The sequence below is a fragment of the Dipodomys ordii genome, unplaced genomic scaffold (assembly GCF_000151885.1).
Source record: "Dipodomys ordii isolate 6190 unplaced genomic scaffold, Dord_2.0 Scaffold232, whole genome shotgun sequence".
Lineage (NCBI taxonomy): Eukaryota > Metazoa > Chordata > Mammalia > Rodentia > Heteromyidae > Dipodomys > Dipodomys ordii.
In genome coordinates this window covers 1,346,666-1,373,715 of record NW_012267448.1, presented here as the reverse complement: position 1 = coordinate 1,373,715, position 27,050 = coordinate 1,346,666, and the positions used below count along the sequence as shown (strand labels likewise).

Here is a 27,050-nt window from a genome sequence, read left to right as displayed (position 1 = left end):
AAAGGAGGAGGCAACAATGCTTGATAAGAAATGTACTCATTACCTTGCCCATGTAATTGTAACCCCTCTGTATGGTATTTTCACAATTAAAAAAAGAAAGATAAGTTGATATTAGGTGATATGAACCCCAAGATAAGGACTCAAATGGTTTTTCTTTCTTGCTATTTTTTCTAACATATTTAAGATATTTCTTTGTTGCTTTGTATGTCCCTCCCCCACGGTATAACCCCTGATTTCACTGTATTTGATGTTGGTATAATTTGTGGAGGGGAAGGGAAAAGGAAATCATGATACAGGGATACAGGTGGACCCATTGCAACAATGAAATGTACAAGACGTTATGTCGAAAATGAACTTCGGCGTGGGGGAGGGGGAGGTGGGGGAGGATGGAGGTTGAGGGGATGGGGGGACGGGGAGGAGAAGGGGGGAAGGGGCGGGATGGGGGACGGAGATGGGAAGGGATGGGATGGTAAGGGGAAACAAAGGAGGAGGCAACAATGCTTGATAAGAAATGTACTCATTACCTTGCCCATGTAATTGTAACCTCTCTGTACAGTATTTTCACAATAAAAAAAAGAAAGAAAAGAAAAAGGACAAAGGAAATTGAGGTGCTGGAAGGATTGAGAATCTTGCCTAAGGGCTCATAGTTTGGAAGAGTGGCTCCGGGGCTTGATGAAGATCATCCATCCCCTTGTTGGAAGCAGTTTGTTCTCTAGTCTTGCTGACTTTGGCTGTGGAGCTGATCTCTTTGGATTGATTTTTTGAACATCAGCAAAAAACCCTCAGTTTTTCCTGGCCTTAGAATGAGCCCTCCAAAATTATGTGCTGTTTTTTACTTTCCAGCTGGAAGCCTTTGCTAAGGGCTCATGAATCCATAGCACCAGGGTTTTTTTTTTTCTTCCTTTCTTTTGTTATGTTTTTTTTTTGTTGGAACTTGAACTCAGGGCCAGAGTGCTGTCCCTTAGCTTTTCTGCTCAAGACTGGAGCTCTGCCACTTGAGCCACAGCTCCACTTTCAGCTTTTTTATGTTAATTATAGATAAGAGTCTCATGGACTTTCCTGTCAGCGTTCACTCTCAAGTGTAATCCTCAGATCTCAGCGTCCTGAGTAGCCAGGATTACAGGCATGAGCTACTGGCTCCTGGCTCAAAGCAACCTGTTTTATTCTGAAAATCCATTGGGAACCAAAACACGCCAGGATGACTTTATTCCCAAGCATGGGCGGGGGAGGGGTGGGGAGACAAGCTTCCCCTCCCTTTCTCTTCTCACCCAATGATGCCCATATGGTTGCTGGGTACCTGAATTCCCAGGCTTATTTTTAAATTTCTGGAAGATGTTGCCACATCTGATCTGATGACCTCTTTGACTAAGTCACTAGCTGCTCAGTGGTTGATGGATGTGTTCTGTGTGCTGTCAGTCTGTGAGTTAGAGTGGGCAAAGGGTAGAAGGTACAGCATGCTGACCTGATTAGGCTGGCTTATGGAGGGAGAGGTGGCTGGAGGCAATTAAGTATCCAGAGCAGAGGACAAAATGGCATCCAGCACCACCTCATAAAAGACTAGAACCTTTAGGGCAGAGCCTGGGTCCTACAGTTGTGTGTTCCACACAAGTTCAGAATCTTTTGAAATCTTATAGTATGACAGCTTTCAGTTATCTGCATAATGATGGTGACATTTGAAAAAGTCATGTTTTGGTCCAGAGTTTATGCTTGTGCTCTGGCCATCTTAATGGAAAAGAATTCTGCATCACCCTTACAAGCTATTCTAAATCTAGCTACTTCTCACTACCTCTTCTGCCATCACTTGAAACTAAGCCACCATCCTCTCTAGTTTGGACTATTGTGGTAGCCTTGTTATCAAGATGATGCTGTTGGACATACTCTGTCTCAGTCCTTCAATTGCCACCTAATTTTGACCTGGAGAAGTAGCTCAGAGGTAGAGGCACTTGGCTAGTAGGTACTAGACCTCCATCCTCAGAGCGCTTGTGCTCTCTAAAACAGGCGCCGGAGTATAATCTTAACTACTCAGGAGGTTGAGATCTGAGGATCACGGTTCAAAGCCAGCCTGGGCAGGAAAGTCCATGAGACTCTTATCTCCAATAAACCACTAGAAAACCAGAAGTGGCGCTGTGGCTCAAGTGGTAGAGCGCTCACCTTGAGCAGAAGAGCTGAGGGACAGTGCCCAGGCCCAGAGTTCAAGCCCCACAACTGACCAAAAAAGAAAGAAAGAAAGAAAGAAAGTGGGAAGAAAATTACTCTGTGAAGGCATATGGAAGATCTTGATGTTTGTCATTGTTTCATTTTCTCTCTTGGGAAGTCACAGTGGTCCATCAACTTAAGATATGAGCATAGGAACCACAATAGCATTATGGCATAATTAACAGTTTTTAACAGACCAATAGATATTATCTCTACAGTCATCTATGTAAAATAGATCCCAGTTTCTACTACTTTATCTTACAGTAATGGCTAGGAAAGAAGTATATGTGAACGTTTTCAAAGAGGAAAATTTTCAGAAATAGAATATTTTTGACTTGATTAATTCATTTTATACTAAGAATTTTTCTATAATTGTGATAGCTAGCATATATACACTAGCTATAAATAATAAAATATACTTTCTCTGTACTCACTGTCTCTCTGTCTCTCCCCATACTGGGATTTGAATTCAGAGCCTCACATGTGCTAGGCAAGCACTCTGTCACTTGAACCACACCTTCAACCCTTTTTTGCTTTAATAGTTTTTCAGACAGGGTCTTATGAATTGTTTGTGTTTGTTTTTGCCACTGGCTGTCCTCAAACCATGATATGTTTCCTGTGTAGCTGGGATCACAGGTGCACACAACCATACTCAGTTTATTTGTAAAGATAAGGCCTCAGTTTTGCCCAGAGCTGGTCTCAAACTATAATCTTCTGGATCTCTGTTTCCCAAATAGCAGGAATTACAAGTGATATCTATTTTACTGAGTAGTGGCCATTACAGGCATGAGCCATTGCACCCGGCCAAAAATCAAAGTCCCTGTGGTACCCTTCAAGGTCATGCATTATGTAGCTTCCTTCACCTTTTCTGTTGTTGTTGGTTGTGGGGCCTGAACTCTGGGCCTGGCTGTGGTCCTGCAGTGCCACTTCTGGCTTTTTCTGCTTTTGTGGTGCAGAGGAATCAAACCCAGGGCCTCATGCATGTGAGGCAAGCACTCTACCACTGAGCCACCTTCCCAGCCCCATTCCTTCACCTTCTTAACACCTTCTTTTACAGATACCCCTACCATTATCTGTATGCCAGTCACCTTGGCCTCCTGACCATCCTTCAGGTGTGCCCTGTGTATTGTGCTTGCATTCTGCCTGGAATCCCTCGTCCACTCCATGTGTCAGGCAGGGTCCTGGGTAGGAGTAGTCCTGACAATTGGAAAGGGCTGCTGAGTGGAGAGCTTCACCCCACAGGAGCTATGGTCTTTGTATTGGGATGAAACCAAGCCATGAAGACTGTTCATAGACAGCTGAGAAAGAAACTTTAATTGCACTTTCTTTTCCTTATCATCTCTTTGCAGGTGCCTGCCATTGGTCAAATGTGACTCCCAGACAAAGGACAAAAGAACCTGTCAATGCAGCCATCAAAGGTCAGTTTACCAGGGCATGAATTGGGTGGAGAAGGGGGAGAAGAACTGGATGGGGCAAATGGAAATTGACCAGATAACCAGATAATCTATGTGGCTGGCTTTTCCACTTCCTTCCAACATTCACCAAAACATGGCCCTCAATGCAAGGCCTTCTCTGGCCAACATTTCCAAAGTTCCAATCCCTGCTCTCCTCTTACTTGGTTTCCTCCTGGGTGATTTCTTTATTGATCTTACTCTCTGCTCTTTGGCTAGAATGGGAGCTTCGGGGGGCAGGATCACTGTTATTGTCAGTACTGGCACCCAATAGGTGCTCAATAAATAGGGAATGAAGGATTGATTGAAAGAATGCATTCTCTGAGGCCACCCTAGAATAAGTCTGATACAATGAGTTGTAGAGGTCCAGCTTTTATTCATGCTTGCAGACATATTCTCAGGTATGAATAGGGAGTGTCCTTGCTCCTCCAGGACTGAAACTTACATGAAAGTTTATAGCTCAAGCCTTAGGGGAACTGTTGCTACATTGGTTAGCACTCATTTATGTTTGTATATTATTTAATGTGTGGTTAGCAGTAGTGGGGAATCACACTTCCAAGTGATACTTTTTCACTGCAAGGTAGCCTTGGTGCTAGTGAGGCTTCTTTCCAAATTTCCAAGCTCAGGAGCCATTGTCTTCCAACTTAAGGACATGGAGTATGAGCTGCCTCCAATAGCCACAATGTTTGTGAATTACGGCTAAACCAAGTCCAGTAAAAAAAAAAAAAAAGATTTAAATTCCCAGAACAGTGGAGTTGTGATCTGGACAATGTTTTTAAGGCACATGTAATACATAATGCTTTTGTTGTGGTGGTTCCAATGCTGGGGATGGAATCCAGGACTTGTGCATGCTAGACAAATGCTTTACCACTCAGGTACATCCTCACCCATGAATATTTTCACTGTTAAAAAAAAATTGGGTCAGGTACCACTGTCTTACACCTGTAATCCTAGCAGCTCAAGGGACTGAGTTCCAAGGATCACAGTTCTAAGACATCCTGGACAGGAAAATCCATAAGACTCTTACCCCCAATTAAATACCAAAAAACAAAAGTGGAGCTGCAGCTCAAAGTCATAGAGTGCTGGCCATGAGAATAAAAGCTCAGCAACAGGGGCCAGAACCTGAGTTCTAGACCCAGGACCAGCACACACACACACACACACACACACACACACACACACACACACACACACACACACACACACACACACACACACACACACACAATATAGCTATCATTAAAATCATCTTCTTGCTACCTTCAGCTCACAGAGGTAACCACAATTCTGAGTGTAGAGTGTATACCCTTTTCTAAATCATTCTTATGTATATAGCGCAGTTTTACATGGTTACGTAATAATACTGTTGTTCCTTGTTGGGACATGTGGTTCTAATGTAATTTTCATAAGTAAATTTTTCATTTTGTGATAATGGTAGAGCTACATACTATATCAGCAATAATAGAGAAACTGAAGGTGTGGCTCAAGTGGTAGAGTGGCAGTTCTGAGTGAAAAAGCCAATCAAGAGCAGGAGGCCTTGAGTTTAAGCCCAAGTACTGAGACACACATCCACAAAAAGAAAAGAAAAAAAGAAAGAAATCAGAGAGATCCCATGTACCTTTCACCATTTTTCTCAATGGTAACTTCTTATGAAACCCTTGGATAGTACAAAGTGGGATGCTGACACTGATACATATGATCAATATGCAGAGCAGTGTCATCACAATCAAGACCTTCAGGTTGCCCTACATAGCCACACCCACTCTCCTCCCACATGACTTCCTGCTGAACTGGATCAACCACTGACCTAGTCTTCAACAAAGTTAGACAGTAAACAGTCACAGTTTGTACAGCCCTTAGGGACTGCTTTCAGTTAGCATAATTATCTGGAAATCTATCTAGGTAGCATGGTGATCTATTCTATGTGTGTATTTGTTCCTTTGTTTAACACTCTGTTTCCATGTCCTGGATATATCACAAATAGTTATATGTTCACTCACTGAAGGACATCTGTATTTTTCTCTTGTTTGAGCTATTACCAATGAATCTGCTATGGACATTCACCTATCAGGTTTTATGTGGACATGTTTTCATTTCCTCAGGATAAATGTTCAAGAATATGATTTTTGGGTCATTTTCCATTCCCACCAATAATGCATGAAGGATCAGCAGTCTTAACATTGGATGTTGCCAAAAAAAAAGCCATTTAAAACTGAGTGCAGGTAAACCATGCCTGTAATCCTAGCTGCTCTAGAAGATCACAGCTCAAAGCTAGCCTGGATAGAAAAGTCCATGAGGATCTATCTGCAGAAATAACCAGCAAAAACTAGCCTGGAGATGTGGCTCAAGTGGTAGAGCACCAGCCATGAGAAGACAAGTTGCACCAGCTCAGGGAGTACTAAGTTCAAACTGTGATACTAACAAAAAAGGAGCTTTAATTAGTATTAGTGTTTCCAAATTGTTATTTTCCTAATAATTATTGATGTGGAACATCTCTTATGAATTCATGTGCCACCTATGTAGCCTCTTCACTGTATATCCATTTAGTCTTTAAGCCATTTTCTAGTTGGGTTGCTGTCATTTTTTACCAAGAGTTTTTAAAATTGTTTATACATTGTAGATTCTAGTCTTTTGTCAGACACTTCGTTTACAAATATTTCCTCCTAGTCATGTTGTTTTTCATCCTTTTAACCGGATCTTCCACAAAGCAAAAGCTTTTTTGCTATACAGAGGTTTGAATTCAGAGCCTTGTGCTTGGTAGGCAAGAGCTCTACTACTTGAGTCATATGCCTAGTTGTTTTTCAAATAGTCTTGCACTTTTTTGCTTAGGCGGGGCCTCAACCTGCAATCTTCCTGACCTCTGTCGCCTGAAAAACTAGGATTATAGATGTACCCAGCATGTATAGCAGAGCAAAAGTTTCTAACCTTGACAAAATCCAATTCATCAATTCTACTTTTATGACTTTTATTTTAGATGGGTTCTCACTGGAAAGCCCGCTAGCCTCAAACTTTTGATCCTCTTGCCTCTGTCTCCTGAGTTCTGAGATTGCAGGCCTACACTACTGTGCCTTCTATGAAAGAATATTCGTGGTCAGGTATAAGGTCTGGCTAAGTCTATATTTAAAGTTGAAATTCCTTTCATTTCCTATCTCTTGGATACTTTTAAAAAATTATCATGAGAGTTGGATTTTTGTCATATGCCTTTATGCAACAGTTACTATAATCATGGGATTTCTCTTGTTTGGTTTGCTACTAGGGTGGAGTACTTTTTGAAGAATTAGGATAGAATTCTTTAAAAACTTGGTAGAATTACCAGTGAAACCATATAGACTTGGACATTTATTTTTTAAGTTTTAAAATTGTAAGTCTATTTTCTCAATAGCTAGAAAATTATTCCAATCTATTTCTTCTTAGGTAGGCTTAGGGAGTTTGTGTTAGTGTAATAATAGCCATGCATTATTCATTTGATGTCTGAAGCATCTGTATTAATATATATTTCAATGGTGATACTGGTAATTTGTGTCTTTACTAGAGATCTGTCCATTTTTTTGAATTAAGTGTTTTTAATCAAAAAGCTAACCAGTTGCCTAGTTACATTCCCCTCCCCAAAAAAACCCACATAAATTCAGTAGTAACTGAATCTCTAGGCAAAGTATTCAAAGTTGAGAAGATTAAAACTTAGGTGAAAAAGAGTCCTCAGCTCCAACTAAGAGTCCTGCTTCCTACATACCAGTGGTCCTGGCTAGACTGTAAAAACACCACTAAGAACACTAATTTCAAGTAGCCTTTTTCCAGTTTTCACTTTGTAAATAAAGATATTTTGTTAATTCTATCAGAAGCCTTGTTGCAACTTGTTTAAAATGCCAACTTCTGCAAGCTTAACTAAAGTTAACTGGATAATAAACTATGCAGAAATTGCTCTTACAGAAAGAGAGAGATCCTAAAATGCTACTTCCACAGAGAACCCACAATTGCTGTATTCAGAGTAAAGAAAAGAGAAGCTTTCACTCAGACTAGAAGAAACTCAGCCATACATTTGGGGTGTGTATTAAAACTACACTTGTAATGAGGACAATATTATGCTAATACAATTGATGTACTGTTGCATTTGTCTACTGTTTGTCTAATATAAACAATTATAAACAGAGCAGTGCAACTAGTATTTGGAACAAACCTTACAGTGTTACAGTGTCAGGCACATTTCACTTCTCTTCACACCGCTGGTTCTCTTTTCGTACCTGGGCTTCCTCCTCTTCAGTAAAGTCATTTTTGATATTGAAAGCTTTGTGAATCTTCTCAGGGGTTTTCCCCTTAATCATATTGGCAAAAGTCTTGTATATGACATCAAGCAAACCTTTGATGTGTAAGTAGTTTGCAGCCAGAATAAGTTCGAAAAGTGTTCCTTTGTCAACTTTCTGGAATTCTTGGTCCTAAACAGGTATATCATCTGTACGCTTTTCTTTGTTCTCATCATCCTCAGGAGGAGGAGGATCATCCTTGTGGTGGGTGCACCACTGAATGACCTTTTTTTAATATTGCTGCATTAACATTTGATAGAGGAACTGGGTCATCATTTCCTTTATCATTTCCAAATCTTCCAACATGGTCTTGATGGACACAGATTGTTTGGCAATTTGTACATCAACTTCAAATATTTCTCCATCAGAACTCTGTAACTTAATTGAAGGCATGGTGTTTGGTCTCAAAAAGATGGTGGATAGGAGTCTGCTGGGAGTGGGGCACTGTCTGCTCAAGGAGAAGAGAAAGACGAAGACAACTGTCAGTTTTACTAATGTCACTTTTTTCCAAATAGAAAATCAGTTGTTTCAGAACAACTTATTGCTCAAGTCCCTTCTTTCACCACTGCCTGTAAATGCCACTTTTATTGTTTATTGATCATCTTTATGTAAGGTGGTTAAATGACTCTCTGTTCTCTTCTACTCTTGTCTTCTGTGTCAGAACCACACCCTATTTTTCATTGTCTTTCTTCCTCCAAAATTGTTTTACATCTTCAAATGCATATTGTCTTTCAGGGGGCTTTTAGAATGAGTTTGTCATTTTCAATTAAATATTCTTATGAAAATGTGATTGGAATGGCAACAAATTTATAGATTTGTTTAAAGACAGCTCACATTTTTCATCTTTCTCTATGTAACAATTTTCTCCTTCACAAAAATTATCAGGGCTTGTATCAGAGATGTTCAGGTTAAAGAATTCACATAACCCCCCCCACACACACACACATGCATTTGCAAAAGACTGAACTTTAGGCTCCTAAATTATGAACACTGACTCTGTACATTTAGTCTACTGCTGTGTGTCCCAAAGTAAGGACAATGTCTCTTTTTCCCCGCTCAGAAATAACCACACAAACAAAAAATGTGGACAAGGAACACGTCAGGGAACATCAAAACTCAGTTGTGAGAGGCTGGGAAGGTGGCTCAGTGGTAAAGTGCTTGCCTTGCATGCATGAGGCCCTGGGTTCAATTTCTTAGCACCACATAAGCAGAAAAAGCTTAAGTGGCACTGTGGCTCAAGTGGTAGAGCATTAGCCTTGAGTTGAAGAGCTGAGGGACAGTGCCCAGGCCCAGAGTTCAGTCCCCACGACTGACAGAAAAAAAAAAGAAAAGAAAAAACCTGCAATTTTGAGTTCTAAGGTAGCTCTGGTTGCCTGTGAGTCCACTGACTACGTAACACTCCCCTGTTCTTTGGCATTTTTGTCATGGTGGTGAGTAGAGGCCTAGAGAGTGCCATCCATATTTAACTTCATTATGTCACTATAGATCTACTTCGTCATACAGTGGTATGTCTATTCAGTGGTACCAATGGTGGCAAGTACTAAGAAGGTAGGACTCACGGCCCTAGAGACTCTCCAATCCCACTCACCCAAGCAGTAAGTCCAGAAAGGCGTTCAGTAGCATGAACCAGCTTTGAAGTCTAGTTAGAACCCTGCAGACATTTCCCAAGCAGGAACCGAGGTTGGCTTCTTGGGCATGTTCAGATGCTATGTAACCAAACAGCTCAGTTCTCTCACCTATGTTCCATTCGGCTGACATAGATGGGCACTGCTTACAGGTATCTCAAGTTTATTATAGTGCTTAATTTTCAAAATCCTGTATTATGTTGTCTAATCTAACCTTCCTATGTGTAAGTGGTGAACAATACAGCTCAATAGGTGGAAAGGGAGCCTCGAGGTTTGGAGTTACATATAACTGGGTGTTCTAATCCCTCTCCTGCTCCTTAGCTGCGTGACCCTGGCACTCACCGCACCTTTCTCTCACCCCATTTCCCTTGTATTAGGCAGTATAGTAAATGGAACCTATTTTGATTGATGTGACAGCGGAGGTGAGTGGGGCTCCCAGCAACGGAAGCTGGCATGATGGTCTGGGGCAAACAGGGTGAGAGCACTGGTGGATCAAGTGCAGCTGTGCTGAGGTGGGGGGGGGAGTCAATGCCCTTGGGTTGCTTTTCGTGTGAACAGCTCTGTGCGTTTTGGAGCGTCACCAGGTGCGTACAGAGCCAGCGAGTCAGCGGGGGCGGCCGGGGCGGGCACAGCCGGCGCGATGAGTCACCATGTCCCAGCACCTCCAGAACAGGATGCTGTTTGGCAGCAGCGCCCCCCCCGCCCCCCCCCCCGCTCTTCCCCGCACCTCCCAGCTGCAGAGCGGTGGCGCCAGGACGGTTCATGGACGGCAGGGGGCGCTGCGATGCAGCTGCAGATTGCTGGGCTCTCAATGTCCACTGACTGCCAAATGCCCAAACTGCCTCTGGCTAAAGGGACAGAGCACGAGAACAGCAGACACTTAATGTCTAGCTGTTTCAGTAGTGGCGTTATCTTTGCTTACGTTTTTTTTCTTTTTGTTCTCGTTTTCGTTTGGTTTTGGTGCCAGTCCTGGGGCTTGAACTCAGGGTCTGGGCAATCTCTCTTAACAGAGATAGAGGCGGGGGGGGGGGGGGGGGGGGGGGGGGGGGGGGGGGGCAATTCCTTTGAAAGGGGGGGGGGGGGGGGGGGGGGGGGGGGAGGGAGAAAGGGTGGAAGAGAGGGAAGAAGAGAGGGAGAGAGAGAAAATGAATGAATGAAAGAAAGAGAATGAGAGAATCGTGGAGCTTGAACTCAGCGCCTGGGTGTTGTCCCTGACCTTGTGTACTGAAGGCTACCACTGTGGCACTTGAACCACAGCTCCTCTTCCATCCCTTAGCTTTTTTGCTCAAGGCTGGTGCTCTACCACTTAAGTCACAGCTCCACTTCCACTTTTTGGTGTTTAATTGGTTAATTTGGTGGTTAATAAGAGTCTCTCGGGCTTTCCTGCTGGAACTGGCTTCAAACATATCCTCAGATCTCGGCCTCCTGAAGGCTCATATGTGGTGGCATTATTTTTAACACAAAAATAAAATGTACTTCTACATGACTAGTCCTTACACAGAGTGATGGTGAGAGGGTGCCTACTCTTCCTTTCCCCCAAACTATGGAGCAAGGATGTCTAAAGCTAGCAGTTGTCTTCAGAAAGGAGACCCTGATAGGATGGAGATCTTCCCAGGGACCTAGCCCTTGATCTTCTTCCCTGTGACAAAGATTTGAGCTGTAGGCAGTGCAGGCCAGGAAGTGGTCCTCCAGCTAACACAGGATCAGGTTTCAGAGCCATCTTTAGCATTGAAATTGCAGTGTGATCTTTTATTGATGACAGTACTGGGGTTTGAACTCGGGGCCTTCCACTCTTGCTTGTCTTTCTCATTCATATCTCCTATCTTTTAAAAAAAATGCTTGGAATGGACCCCAGGTCTTCACACATGTTAGACCAGTGAACATACCCCACCCTTACCCCAAACTCCATCTTCTTGATCATTCATTCTGCGAACATGCACTACATCCACAAGACATAATAGAGGGAAGAGAGGAAGCCAAACTGGTAAACAACCACATTGATCATAAAGTGCTTATGCCTGATACAAGAGGTTATAAATATTTACTGAGTGAATAAACACAGCGAATTTACCTTGCAGTAGGGCAGAGATTTGGGGGGGGGCATTGATGTACGTTGGGGGCCTAGATAAGTGCCTAATACATAGTAGGTGCTCAGTCATTTGTTGAATGAATGCTGTAGGCATATCTTGCGTCTTTTGTTTTTTTTGTATTTTTTTTTAGTTCCGGTTATGGGGCCTGAACTCTGGGCCTGGGCGCTGTCCCTCAGCTCTTCAGCTCAAGGCTAGTGCTCCACCACTTGAGCCACAGTGCCACTTCTGGCTTTTTTCTTTTTGCTTATGTGGTGCTGAGGAATCGAACCCAGGGACTCATGCATGTAAGGCAAGTGGTCTACCACTGAGCCACCTTTCCAGCCCCATCTTGCGTCTTTTGTGAGTATAGAAGCTGTAACTCACTAGCATATAGGATGAAAGGATATTAGGTGGACAGCATAGGGCCAGGTAGAAGGTGACACAGGCAGAGAAAAAGCCTTGGAAAAGGTACAGAATTCTGGGTCTTCATCTTTCTGGGCCTCAATGCCTTATTGTGGTAAGAAAAGAATAGGATTGGTTCTATAATATCTTAGATTCTTCTAAGATTCTCTGCTTCCAGAAATGAACCCAGTTACTCAGGTTAGGGCCTTGGTAGTGCTTGGCAGTTCCAAGAGACTCAAATTTTGACCTTTGACTCATCTTCAAAATAAAGGCTTGTCCATCTTCAGTTTTTGCCACGCATTTCGGTTCTTGCTCAGTCATTTATCTTAAGGGCCCCCTGAAATCAAGATCTACAGCACAAATGTCTAAACTAGTATTTTACCATGATTCTTTCTTTTTGTTGTGGGGCTTAAATTCTGGGCCTGAGTGCTGTCCCTCAGCTCTTCAGCTCAAGGCTAGCACTCTACCACTTGACACGCACCACTTCCACTTTTCTGGTGGTTTATTGGAGATAAGAGTTTCACAGACTTTCCTGTCCAGGCTGGCTTTGAACCGTGATCCTCAGATCTCAGCTTCCTGAGTAGCTAGGATTATAGGCGTGACTCACAGACGCCTGGCTTTTACCATGATTCTTAAATAATTTTATTGTGAAGGTGATGTACAGAGGGGTTACAGTTGCATACATAAGGTAGTGAGAATATTTCTTGTTGAACTTGTTACCACCTCTGTCATTTCTCTCCCACTTTCCCTCCCCTCAAGCCCCCAAATTATGAAGTTCATTTCCAAAATATTGTCGTGTGAGTATCACTGTTGCATTGGTTCAACATTTGTCCTTTGTGTCACCTTTTTATTGTCCCCCTTCCTTTCCCTAATTCAGATAAATGTATATACAATACCCAGGGTACCAAAATTTAATTCAGTGACAACAGGGGATAAACCATAGGGGGGAAATCACAAAAGAAAAAAGAAATCACATAGTACATTAAAACAACAACAACAAAGAAAAACCTCTTCTTATTTCCATATGTTGGACTTCATTTCACTTAGCATCATATTATATAGTCACATGTACATAGCTATACCATGATTTTTCTTTGTGTTAAGTTGTGTTTCAAAATAAATCCTTGTTACTTATCAATTTGTATATTAACACAATTTAATAATATAGAAACAATTTAATTATAAAAACAGAAAAGTATAAAGAATAAAAGCCATCCATAATTTCACTACCTGATGTTATTCTTAGATTTGTTAATACCATTATTAAAATTAACACACACTGGAGCTCATATAGCAATGCCCACAGAGGATGGTTGCTGGGAGCCAATGTCCCCAAATGAAAGTGCTCTCTACCCTCTATTAGCTGTGCCTTGGATGGCAAGAGCCATCATGCTAAAATCTGGCTTTGGACTCAGACCCCTGCCCTAGACTTGGGCTACAGTTGGGTTAGATTTTGTGACAACTACAAGGCCTTATGAGGCCATCAGAGATAGGGCTGAGCTGCTTGCTAGGACTGTTGGGGAATGGATGACTTGAAAATTTGTTGCTCTACCTGTCTGAGGGGTGTCCTCAAAATAAGCTCATACTCTAGCTGACTCACATTTCCTTGGCCTCTAAAGCGCTAACCCTAGAACAATGATCTTTTTATTATTTTTTGGGGGGGGTCCGGTCATGGGCCTGAACTCTGGGCCTGGGCACTGTCCCTCAGCTCTTCAGCTCAAGGCTAGCACTCTACCACTTGAGCCACAGCACCACTTCCAGCTTTTTTCTTTTTGCTTATGTGGTGCTGAGGAATCCAACCCAGGGCCTCATGCATGCAAGGCAAGTGCTCTACCACTTAGCCACCTTCCCAGCACCAACAGTTTTTGTTTTGTTTTGTTTTGTCAGTCATGGGGCTTGAACTCTGGGCCTGGGCACTGTCCCTCACCTCTTCACCTCAAGGCTAGTGCTCTATCACTTGAGCCATAGCGCCACTTCCGGCTTTTTTTTCTGCTTATGTGATGCTGAGGAATCGAACCCAGGGCCTCATACATGCAAGGCAAGCGCTCTACCACTGAGCCACCTTCCCAGCCCTAGAACATTGATCATTCTGGGTCTTTGTTCCTTGTTTTTCAATGTGAAGAAGCAACATAACAAGCAAGATCCCTGGATGATAGTTCATATGTTAAAGATTGAGGCAAAGTACAGATTCTGGTTTGGAAGGTAGAGAGGAGCATGACATTTTTCATTTTGTTTTGTATATGCAGTTTGTTGTTTGTTTGGTGACCATGTCTCTGCAATGCTACAAGCTTGCCTTGAACATATGATTTCAAGGGATCCTCCTGACTTAGTTTCCAGAGTAGTTGGAACAACAGGTGCAAGCCACAACACTTGCTGTAAAGTTTTCTTTTCCTAACCAGCTCTGAAGTCAGGGTGATACTGAGGTCCATAGGCCACACCAAGTGACAAGAGATTCGGATGCATTTTGCCCTTGTCTTCCCTGAAGGTGAAGGGAGAAAAGGCCTTAAGTGTCCCCTAGAGGTCAAAGTGTGTGTGTTCACACACACACACACACACACACACACACACACACACACACACACACAGCTCTGCCTCCTAATCCTCTGTAGCTACATAATAGGGCTTGAAGGAATGTTTCCAGAAACTTCTCCATTCTGCTGAACTTGCTGTCACTTACTACTTTAGTGAGTTGCTATACGAAGATACCCTATAATGACTGGCTTAAACAACAATTTTTTTTCTCTGTTCTAGAAGTCAAAAGTCCAAGGTAAAATGTATCCTGTGCCTGGTGAGAGCATTCTTCCTACCTTACAGGCCTCCCTCTTCTCCTTTGCCCTCACATGGCAGAGAGAAAGGAAGCAAGCTGTCTGGTGCACTTCATCGGGCACTAATCTCATGATGAGGGCCTCACTCTCATGACATAATCACCTACCAATGTCTCCACCTCCAAGTACCTCCACCCTGGGGATGAGAGTTTCAACATATGAATGGAGGAGTACAGATATAATATGAAACTTCACCCTTCTTAGTTTCTAGAAACTATATATGGTATTCACAACTCACAATTTTTTTTTGTAGACACGATTCTCTTTTTTTGTCAGTACCAAAAAAACCCACAAAAACAAAAACCCTCAGGATTTTGATGAAAGCATTGAGCTTGCTTGGCTTGTTTGCTCTGGTGACACTCTACTACTTGAGCCACACCTTCAGCCCTGATTTTTTTTTGTTAATTTGGAGATGGAGTCTTAAGCACTTTTCTGCACAAGATGACTTTAAAACTTGATTCTCCAGAGTTCGGCCTTCTGGGTACCTAGGATTACAGGCATGAGCCACTTGCTCCTAGCTTGATCCCTACTTTTTAAAAAAAAGTAATTGAGGTTTGGTTGGAAAACTATTAATTGTTATTTTTCTCACTGCATTCTTTTTTATATGTTTTTTATTGTAAAAATACTGCACAGAGAGGTTACAGTTACATGAGTAAGGTAATGAGTACATTTCCTATCAAGCGTTGTTACCTCCTCCTTTGTTTTCCCCTACCATCCCTACCCTCCCCACCTCCCCAACTCCACCTGTCTCCCCATCCCACCAAAGTTGTAAAGTTAGTTTTCAACCTAGTGTTTTTAATTATCATAAAGGTAATATACAGAAAGCTTACAGTTACATAAGTCAGATAATGAGTACATTTCTTTTTGAACAATGTTACCCCTTCCCTTGCTCTCACCCAGTTGTTCCCTCCATTCCCTACCCATAAGTTGTATAGTTCATTTTCAGCATTTGTTCACCCTTTGTCCCTTCATTTCTGTGCTCTTCCTTGCCCTCCCAAAGACAGATAAATGAACAAACAAGACAAAAAGAAAATAAAACAAAAACAACAACATTTCCTGAAGTTCCTTTCAATAAATATTATTTTATTATTTTATATAATCAGAGATTTTCCCTACTTTTTGATCCTAGATGCTACCTCAGATTACCTCAACTCTATGATTTGACCAGACACTGCTGTACTCAACTGCTTATTACATTCCTGCCTGGGGTCAGTATCACAGATGCCTATTTGTTCTGAAGGGAATATCAAATTTGGCTTCCTCATTCTCTACTCATACTCATCTATTACTATTTTCTAGATCCAATCTTCATAATTATGTGCTAAGCTTGTAGAGGGCAGAACTGTCTGTAACTTGTTGCTCTGTCCTTTGCAAAGCCTTTCTCTCTTGATGGTAGTGGAGTTTGAACTCAGGGCTTATGCTTGTTAGACAAGCTCTCTACCACTTGGGCTACTTCCCTCAAGCTTTTTTACCAAACCAACCTCAGACCACAATCCTCTTACCTCTGCTTCCTAAATAGCTGGGATTACAGTGTGAGCCACCATGCTTGTCCCCTCTCCCCTCTAGCATTTTTCTTTTATTCATTCATTTCTCAAAGATCAAATGTCCATTCTCTGCTGAGCCTGATGCAGAGGGAAGCTAAAGATGACCTAATATATTCTAGTAGATTCAAGGCAACAAGGAAATATTCCAGTAATACAAGACTGGCAAATTAGTTTTGGGTCTAAACTAACAGACACATTTGTGACAACCTCTGGAAAATAGGAAGGGCCTGCCTATGGCTAGAACAGATAAGCAGGGAGTGGGCTGGTAGATGCTAGAAGGCAACTTCAAGAGTCTTAGGAGGAGCTAAGCATTGGTGGTTCATGCCTAAAATCATAGCTAGTCAAGAGACTTAGATTTGAGGCTCATGGTTCAAAGCCAGCCTAGGCAGTAAAGTCCATGAGACTCTTATCTCCAGTTAACCACCAGAAGACTGGAAGTGGTGCTGAGGCTCAAAGTGGTACAGCACTAGCCTTAAAGAGCTCCGGGACAGCACCCTAGGCCCTGAGTTCAAGGCTCATCTGAGAGGAAAAAATAGAGTCATAAGAGGAGTGGATGAAGAAGATGGAGCTTTGTCTGCTTTTTCCAAATGGAGTGCATAGAAGACAAAATAGTGCTTTAGGTCTTGATGAAAACAGTGAACAGTACTTCCACTTGATGCCTGAAACAATAGGATCTGGGAGTGGAGTTCTGAGAGGGAGGATGTAATAGGCATAAGGCATAGCATGAAGTTAAACCACTTGTGGCCCAATTGTACAACTCTTTGACCTGGGGATTTGGACCTGTTCACTATGATACTTTGGCCAGGCCATTGCCTGGAGTGACTTCAGTTTATTCCTCTCTCACGTAGTAGGATGTGGAGAATGGTGGTATGTGAGCAACTTGGATTCAGTAACTATTAGCTTCTTCCAAGTTCTGGACATTCTTGGCTGGAGACATGGGCAGAAGCCCAGAGCAGAAAGTTCTCCTGGAAGTTGAGATTTGAGTCATGGAGGCTAGGAAGATGCTGCAATGGCAGTACCTATGGAAGACACCTGAATCAGGGCTGGAGTTGATGGGTTGATGGCTTGTTTATAAGAAAATGGTGGGGGTGGGGGGAGATGGGATGGGATGGAAAGGGGAAACAAAGGAGGAGGCAACAATGCTTGATAAGAAATGTATTCATTACCTTGCTCATGTAATTGTAACCCCTCTGTACGGTATTTTCACAACAAAAAATTTAAAAAATTAAAAAGATAGATATTTTCTGGGGAAAAAAAGAAAAAGAAAATGGTGGGGCTCAAGGAAAATGGGGAGTCAAAAAGGACAGAGAGTTTGGTGTATACAAAGAGGCCTTAAAGGAATCTGAGCCCTAGGCCCAACACTACTAGCAAACTGCCAAATGACTTTAGGCAAGTCTTTGCCTCTTTGGAGGTACATATGTACCCTGGAGGGATGGTTTTAAAGTTTCCACACCCTGTTCCTGAACCAACTTCCTGACAACTTCAAGTTAAGGAGCACTTCTGATTAGAAATTTGCTGGAAAGGGCTGGGAAGGTGGCTCAGTGGTAGAGCGCTTGCCTTGCATACCTGAGGCCCTGGGTTCGATTCCTCAGCACCACATAAGAAAAAAGAAAAAAGCCGGAAGTGGTGCTGTGGCTCAAGTGGTAGAGTGCTAGCCTTGAGCTGAAGAGCTGAGGGACAGCGCCTAGGCCCAGAGTTCAAGCCCCATGACCGGACCCCCCCCCCAAAAAAGAAATTTGCTGGAAAATTCTAGCCCCTTAAATGGGAAGTTCGAGGCCATGGTAAGAGGTTATAATTGTTAGTGGCTAAGGGAAAAAAGTGAGAGGAACCGCAAGCAACTTACTAGAGAACATGAACCTTGAGAGTACACAGTCCCTGAAAAGGAACTCACTCCTAGGCTTGGGAAGACTTGGCCTTGGCAATATTATAAAGAAGACATGTAAAGATTTCCATTTAGATCAAACATAATGGCACACGCCTCTAATCCCAGCATTTAGGAGTCTGAGGCAGGAGATTGGAGAGTTCAACATTAGCCTGGGATTCATAGTGAGACCCTGTTTCAACCCTTATCCCTAAAATATATAAAGTTCCCAGACCCTCATTCCAAAGACTATGCATGATATATCATTGGGCCTGCATCTCTTTCTTTCAATCTTTTTTGCTTTTTTTTGCTTTTTTCAGCAGTACTGAGAAGAGAACCCAGGGTATCATACATGCTACCAAAGCGGTCTGCAACAGAGGTCTACCCCATTCCCACATCAAAGTCATGTTTGCCTACTAGGAAAACTTAGCTGGGAATAGAACTTTGCCTGCTGGTTAGAGAAATGACTTCAACCTTTCGTGGGTGACAGTATAAGCTACCACTTAGTGAGCACTTTAGCCTTGATCCAAGCACCTTACCTATGTTCATTAACTCATTTCATCCACACAGCAGCCAGCATTTCACAGATGAGAAGAAGGCACAACGAGGCTAAGGAGGATGCCCAGATTACATAGGTAAGGAGTGGAAGAGCAAGAAGATTGTGTCCATAGCAATAAAACAGTACTATTAGTAATGCCTGTGACTGTCACCTGTAGAATTTTAGCTATTTTCAAATCACGTTACAGTTGTAGGTATCTCAAAAATACCATTTATGCTTATCACTATGTACTTGGAAATTATGATAATCATTAGATGCTTTGTTAGATCCAATTACATTGACTGTATTAACCAAGAAGCACATCTGACTGTACTGTAAATTGCATTTTAGTACATGGCTTTACTTTGTGATTCTAGGGAAGCTTGTGTGTGTGTGAGTGTGTGTGTGTGTGTGTGTGTGTGTCTGTCTGTCTGTCTGTCTATCTGTCTAACCTGGGGCTTGAACTCCAGGCCTGGGAGCTATCCCTGAGCTTTTTTGCTCAAGGTTAACCCTCTATCACTTGAGCCACAGCACAGTTCCACTTCTGGCTTTTTGGTGATTCATTGGAGATAAGAGTCTCATAGGGTTTCCTTCCTGAGCTGGCTTTGACCCTCAATCCTCAGATCTCACTCTCCTGAGTAGCTAGGGTAACAGGTATCTGGCTTAGGAAGATTTTTGAATAGAAGTGTCCAGGCTGCACCCTAGACTAATGGAATCTGACTCTGGAGGGAAGGGATTGAAAAGAAATAGTTTCCAAAGTTCCTGAGGAGATTCTGATGTGGAGATAGATAAGAACCATGGCCTCAAAAGGAAACAGGTCTGTGTGTTGCTCTTTGGGGAAAACAAAGGAGAAAACTCAGAGGCTATGCCCTTACTCCAGAGACAAGATGAAAAGGAATAGAAGCCTAGGTGTGGAGGGGAGGCCATATTTATGTTGTAGGGTGAGGAGGAGAAACTGGACCCTGTAGTAAGAGCTAAGGTATGCCACCAAGGTCAGAGCCTGACCCAGACTTGCTAGGGTGATGGCCCACAGGAAGAAATGGGAAGTATGGGGACACAACACCGGGGAGAGGAGTATGTGCTAGCAGCCTGTTTTTGTACCCCAGGAGGGCAAATCCCAAGGCATCTTTAACATCTGGGAAGAATATTAGAGCCAATTTATTCCTCCCATATGGCAGGCATCTCCCCAATGTAGTCTCAACCTGCCCACTCACACATTCACACCAAATGCCACCCCCTTCAACCAAGCAGAATGGCCCCTCTCTGCTCAGGTAAATGCCTGGTTGCCAGGGCAGACAGTACAGTCAGACAAATATCAGGTCCTCAGGGGTTCCTCTTTGCTCTAACAGGAGACTGCAGTAACCTAGGAGCTGAGTAGTGCTACCATGATTATCTTTCCATGTGTCTAGAAGACACATGGAGCAATGCCTAGCAAGCACAAAGCACTGAGTTCAAATCCCACACTACAAAAAAATAATTACAAAATAAAATGGATCTGGGTGGGTACCAGTGGCTCACTCCTATAATCCTAGCTATGCTGGAGGCTGAGATCTGAGAATCTCATGGTTCAAAGCCAGGGGGACAGGAAAGTCTGAGAAATTCTTATATCCAATTAACTAGCAAAAAGCTGGAGCGAAAAAATCCAAATGACGAAATTCAAACCCTAGCACAGGCACACACACAATAATAATAATAATAAAAGAAACTGTCCAAGAAAAGAAAATTGCCTTACGCATGATGACATGAGCTGTGAGCAAGCCAGGACTCCTGGTCCAGTGCTCCTTGTCTGACACGCCTTTGAAGTTTCAGCTTTGGCCCCTAACATGCCAGTGCTGAGAAACTGGCTGCCTTCCTACGATGGCGGTAAGGCTCAGACAGGTCCATGTTGTCACCTAGCAGAGATCCTGAATTGGCTGCTTTCAGCTCTGAAGTTGGATCAGGAGGGGCCGAGGCGGAGCATTAAGTGTTCTGCCTCTGGGACTCTTTTGGTCAGGTGAGAGTTGCACTCCCCCCACAGAGGAGACTATGACTTTAAGAGAGGACGAGTCAGAGCCGCAGGGATCAGTTTCAAGTCAGAAGGCAAATCTGGATTGAGTTTAGGAAGCAAAAAGAAGGGGTTAGCTGTGGTCCTGCCTCCTTTCCCTTCTCTCCTTTGCTAGTCCCTCCTCCTCCGGCCTGCGTCTGGAAATTCTGTTCCCTTGGTCAGAAGGTTAGACCCCAGGGCTTCCCCAGCAGCGTCGTCCTCTCACCTGGTCCCTCCTGCAGCTCCAGCACACACCAGGGCATGGCCTGAAATGAGTAGGTATGTAGTCTGACATTTCAACCGTCACCTTATCAGGAAGGGCCGTAGAGACTGGGTGGGAAGTGGAAACGTGGATCTCCAAGGACCTTAGTAACTGACGTTTGAAGAAGATGGATGGTTTTTAGTGGGTCCACCACAATCGGTCTTCAGGCATCTGCAGGTCAGAGAGAAAGAAAGTTGGGCTGGGGTGTCTGACCAACTATTTACCACCACTGTGTTGAGCTTACTGAAACTCCAAGGGCTAAGAGAGTTGCGATTACTGCTGATGGAAGAAGAGGAGGAGGAACTGAGGCCAGAGATGTGCTAGGAACTCCATAAGCAAAGAATTGGCAGCAGGTTCAACACCAGCTGAGAATGAAGTGGATGATGTTCAGTCTGCTCAAGTTGCATGTGTAGGAGGCAGGGGCCCTTTCACATCTTCTCAGGCTGCTTTCCACTCTGTTGGATGACTGCAAGCAAGGCTGTTCATTTTTAAGGACTTCAGAAAAAAATCACTTATGTCATCTAAAGAGAAGCTCAGAGAGAGAGAGAGAGAGAAGGTGAATTAGTTGGTGACAGATTTGATAAAAAGCTTGGTGTTTGAAGTCAAGCTAGTTTTCTTCCTGATATTTCAGGTGCTTTGTTATATGTTTACTTAGCCAACATCTGTAAGGGTGGTGAGTTTGGAAGGAGGCCTGACAACCCAATATGGCAACCATTCCTTCTCTTTGACCTCCTTCAGATTTCTTTTCTCCAACTCTCTATTTCCAATCTGTTTAAGAAAGGAAGACATAATTGCTTCTACTGTACTGAAGTGACCTGATAAGACCTGATTGGAATTGATGCTGTTGGCATTAGACTGGGTATATCTCACTTGACACATGTCTCTTCTGAGAGACCTGGGCCTGAGCCTCAAATACGACTTCAGCCACTGAAGCAGATTTGGAGGGTTAAAACCTGCAGAGATTAGGTTTGTCCTCAATCTTCTCAGATCTAAGGGGAACATCCAGCCTTCTTTGGGTCACTACTTAGGCCTTTGGTATCACATGTGGACCAATCATTTGGATTTGCTGACAACACTGAAGAATTTTGTCCTTGGTGACTTGAGCAGGAGGAATGCTGGCATCTAAGCTACTCATACTGTTGAGGAAGGAATAGGTTGAAAAAAATTGTCTCTTGAGTGATCCTTTGGCTGCAGAAGGATTCCATGGCAAGGCAGGGAAGCTAACCCTATGCAAGTGGATTCAGGACTGGACTCTTATTGCTGGCAGCTTGCACAAGGCTCCAGTGAATGCAGTGACCAGCTTCAACACCCACATTCTTTGCTCTCAATCTGCTCAGGCTTAGGCCAGTGAGGATGATGGCTGAACTTTGTGACTCCTTCTCAGAGGCCCAAAGACCCTTCCCATTTCTTTGCAGAGTAAAATACCTCCTCCAAGTGAGTAGTTCAGCTGTGTGGCTGGGAGTGGGGGCAGAGAAGTAGGGGGCAGGTTGTATGAAAAGGCTGAATGTGAGCAGAGTGCTTGTAATCCTAGCTCCTCAGAAGGCTAAGATCTGAGGATTGAGATTTGAAGCCAGCCAGGGCAGGAAAGTTGAAGAGATGCTTATCTTCAATTAATCACCAAAAGGCTAGAAGTAAAACTATGACTCAAGTGGTAGGACATGAGCAAAAACAAACTAAGGGAACAGCACCCAGGCTCTGAGTTTGAGCGCCAGTACAAAAAGGTTGAATGTATGCCAGCATCCTAGAACCCAACTAGGGTGAGTTCATAGAACATGCCCAGCAGAGGCTGTCCTGTCCCCTGGTGAGCATACATTTTTGCTTTTGTCAAAGCCCTTAGTTTCTTTTCCTTTTCACCTACAATTATGATTGAGAGAATAAGGTTTTCGGATATTATTTTTTAAGGGGAAAGAGCCCTCCCCACTTAAAGCTGAGTAATTCCAGTAAAAGGAACCAAGTAGATGAGGCTTTTGCCCAAGTATGGGGAAATAGCCATCCATCGTTTCCCTTAATTAGAAAAATGATCTGCTGAGTAATGAGTCATGCTGCTGGCCGAGCCAGGGAAAGTGGAGGTGACAGATGAAAAGGCGTGCAGGGATTTGGATTCCTGAGGTCAGTAGCTGTTTGAACCTCTTTTGCCTCACTTCCTGTGCCATAGATAAAACATCAGACTGAGCTGCATCTTGGTTATTGGTGATGTTGATGACGCAGCAGGACTCACCCATGCATTTTGCTAAGCAGGGTCTCTGCAGGGGTCATGGGGGATGAAGACGCTTTTCAGGATCTGGGCTTCTGTTTCTGGTTGCACAAGTGCAGGGTGGTTGCACAAGTGCAGGGTGAGGTTGCACATATGGACACATCTGTGTGTAACCACACCATATCCAGATTTGGGTATTTGCACAGTCCAGAGCCTTGCTTTTGCCCCTTCCTTTTGAGGGTCTCGTTATGTCCGTGTGCTAGGTGCTGTCATCCAATGTTTGAGATCTGAATTGTGCTTGTAAATGTCCCTTTAAAACCCATTCTGGTAGGTGAAAAGGTGCCCTGCTTTGTAGCCTTTCCCAAATTGTTTTGTGATGTAAACATGCCTATCAGGGCTAATTGTAAGCTAGGAACACTTGAACAACTGGCTCAAAAAGTCTGAGTCCTAAGGACTCAAATGTTTTTTTCTTTCTTGCTATTGTGTCTAACATATTTATAAGATGATTTCTTTGTTGCTTTGTATGTCCCTCTCCCACAGTATAACCCTGTTTTCACTGTATTTGATGTTGGTATAATTTGTGGAGGGGAAGGGAAAAAACAAATTGTTTAAATAGGGATACATGTGGACCCATTGCAACAATGAGATATACAAAATGTTAGGTCGAAAAACAAACTTTATAACTTTGGTGCGGGGTCGGGGGGAACAGATGGGATGGGAGATGGGAAGGGATGGGAAAGGGAAACAAAGGAGGAGGCAACAAAGCTTGATAAGAAATGCACTGACTACCTTGCCCATGCAATTGTAACCCCTCTGTACGGTATTTTCACCGTATGTATGTATGTATGTGTGTATATATATATATATATATATATATATATATATATATGTATGTATGCCAAAAAAAGTCTGAAAAGTGAGTGATTGGCTTGCATGAGCTGAGCCTGGGCAAGCCCAACACTGATGGTGGAGAAGTGTTAGGAGAATCAAATCTAACCATCTACCCAGAGTGGCCTGGTGGAGGCAGGCAGTGGGCCCCAAATCCTCCTGGTCCAATTCCTTAGTAAGGACCAGATGTCTGGCTTCTTTCATGCATGTAGCAGGCATCCACCCTGTCCCTGATTTGTGGCAAGCTCCAGGGTCACAAACAAGAGTACACATGGTTGCTATCCTGCCTGAGGAAGGAGCAGGAGCCATGTGAAATTATTCAATAGTCTCCCTCATCCATGGAGGACTTGAGCCAAGACCCCAGGGGATGCCTGAGTTCACAGATAGTATCAGAGCCTGTATAAGCTATGGTTTTTCTATACATCAATATCTATGATAACGTTTTTGCTATTATTTTATTTTAGTTAATGATTATTTTATGATTGTTAATCTCAGCATGAGCACTTATAGTAAAAGATTAAGAAGTTGTTGCTGCTCTTAACACAAACACTTATACGGTAAGAAATAAATAATAGCTAATAAAATGTTGAACAATGTTAACCATTATTTGAATGTGCTCTCTCTCATGAGACGAGTTAAATATTCTTATTTTCTAGACTGGGTGCTATGATGTATTAATGTTTACATTCAGGAAGTGGATGCAAAAGACTGTGAGTTTGAGTCCAGACTGGGCTACACGTGAGACTGTCTTTAAAAAAAAAAGGCAGAGAGATCAAGGGTCAAAGCCAGCCCCAGCAGGAAAGTCTGAGAGACTCTCATCTCCAGTCAAAAAACTGGAAGTGAAGGTGTGGCCCAAGTGGTAGAGCACCAGCTAAATTTAAGACCCAGTACCATCACCAAACAAAACAAAGAACCAGAAAAAGTCCAGTCCTGACATAGTAGGAAACAAATATATCAAGAAAATACACCAGGCTGTTTTTTTGTTTAGTTTTATTTTTGTGCTAGGATGAAACCCAGGGCCCTGTGCATATTAGGTAAGAGCTCTATCACTGAGCCACACACTTAGTCTCTACTGACATTTTTCTTTGGTCTGAGATGGAAACGCAAACCTAGTATCTGATACTTTCCCTCATTGGCTAATGTTCTACCACCTGAGCCACACTCCCAAGCCCCCTATTAACACTTTTTTTGGTCAGTAATGGGGCTTGAACTCTGGACCTGAGCACTGTCCCTGAGCTCTTCAGCTCAAGCCTCACGCTCTGCCACTTGAGCCACAGCTCCACTTCTGGTTTTCTGGTGATTAATTGGAGATAAGAGTCTCACAGACTTTCCTGTCTGGGCTGGCTTTGAACTGTGCTCCTCAGATCTCAGCCTGTTGAGTAGCTAGGAATATAGGCATGAACCACTGGTGCCTGGCTCTATAGTCTTTAAAACTTTTTTTTGTCGGTCATGGGGCCTGAACTCTGGGCCTGGGTGCTCTCCTTCAGCTCTTCAGCTCAAGGCTAGCACTCTACCACTTGAGCCACAGTGCAACTTCCGGCTTTTTTCCCCCTGCTTATGTGGTGCTGAGAAATCAAACCAAGGGCATCATGCATGCAAGGCAAGCATTCTACCACTGAGCCACCTTTCCAGCCCTTTAAAACTTCTTTTTGAATCTGTGTCTCATTATATTGCTCAAAGTGGCCTTGAACTCCTGAGCAATCTCCTCCATTTCAGCCTACTGAGTAACTGGGACTATTGGCATGTACTGCCCAGCATAGCAAAAAAAATACTTTTTTATTGCAGAATAATATCACTTCATGGGAAGTTGCAAAAACAGTGTACATGAGGACCTGTTCACTCTGGTGTCCAAGAGATTGGTATCTTACCTAGAACTCAGAAATTGGCTTGGGTACTAATCACAGAGTTTACTTAAATTTCACACTACATTTGAGGATGAGTGTCATTCTACCCAATTTTATCACCTGTGTAGATTTCTATAAGCATCACCACAGCCAAGCTGCCAAATTGTTCCATTACCACCAAGATCTCCCTCATGCTACCTGGTCATGGTATTGGCTCTACCCACTACCTGTTCCTCCCATCACTATCCCTTAGTGACCAAGAACCTATTCCCTGTTCACATAATTTTGTTATTTCAAGAATGTTATATAGGCCTGGGGTTGTAGCTCAGCAGTAGAGAATTTGCCTTGCATGTCCAAGGCCCTAGGTTTTTATCACCAGTACCACAAAAATATGTGCTAAAGGAATATATCCTATGCAGCCTTTTGAGATTGAAAATTTCATTTAACATAATATTCTCTAGGTCCTCACAAGTTGTTTCATCTTGCAGTATTTTGATCCTTTATGTGGCTAAGTAATCCATGGTCTGAATGTACCATATTCCATCTTAACCACCTACCTGTTGAAGGGAATCTGGCTGTTTTCAGTATGGGTCTATTGAATAAATATTGAATAAATGAATAATACAGAATAAATATTCTGTAAACATTCATGCAACAGGTTTGTGTGTGAACATGTCTTCATTTCACTGTGATAAATGCCCAAGAGTGTCATTGCTGAGTTGTCTGGTGATCGCATGCTTAGTTTCCTGGAGTGGTTGTACCATTTCCCATTTCCCGCAGCACTGGATGAGTGGTACAGTATCTTGATGTCCTTACCAATATTAGTATGGTCACTTTTTTAAAAAAATGTTATTCTGGTCCACTTACAGTAATATGAATTATGGTCTTACATTTCCCTAATCCAATATAATGTGAAAGCTCAAGTGGAGAGGGAAAAAATATATTGTACTTATTACCCTTTTTTTGTTTACCATGTTCTCTCCTCCTTTATGTTTAGAGAATTTCCTTCATCCACTCTTTCATAGAGGTC

The 27,050-nt window shown here is 42.9% G+C and overlaps 1 protein-coding gene and 1 pseudogene across 2 annotated transcripts in view; one reads left to right on the top strand and one right to left on the bottom strand.

Annotated features, from left to right (window-relative positions):
- Nhsl2 (NHS-like 2) overlaps nt 1-27,050 on the top strand; it is a 283,200-nt gene that overhangs the window by 127,876 nt on the left and 128,274 nt on the right. The window lies entirely within an intron of this gene.
- On the bottom strand, nt 7,349-8,435 carry LOC106000659 (annotated as a pseudogene). The gene has a single exon (XR_001175799.1). The product of XR_001175799.1 is annotated as an S-phase kinase-associated protein 1 pseudogene (transcript).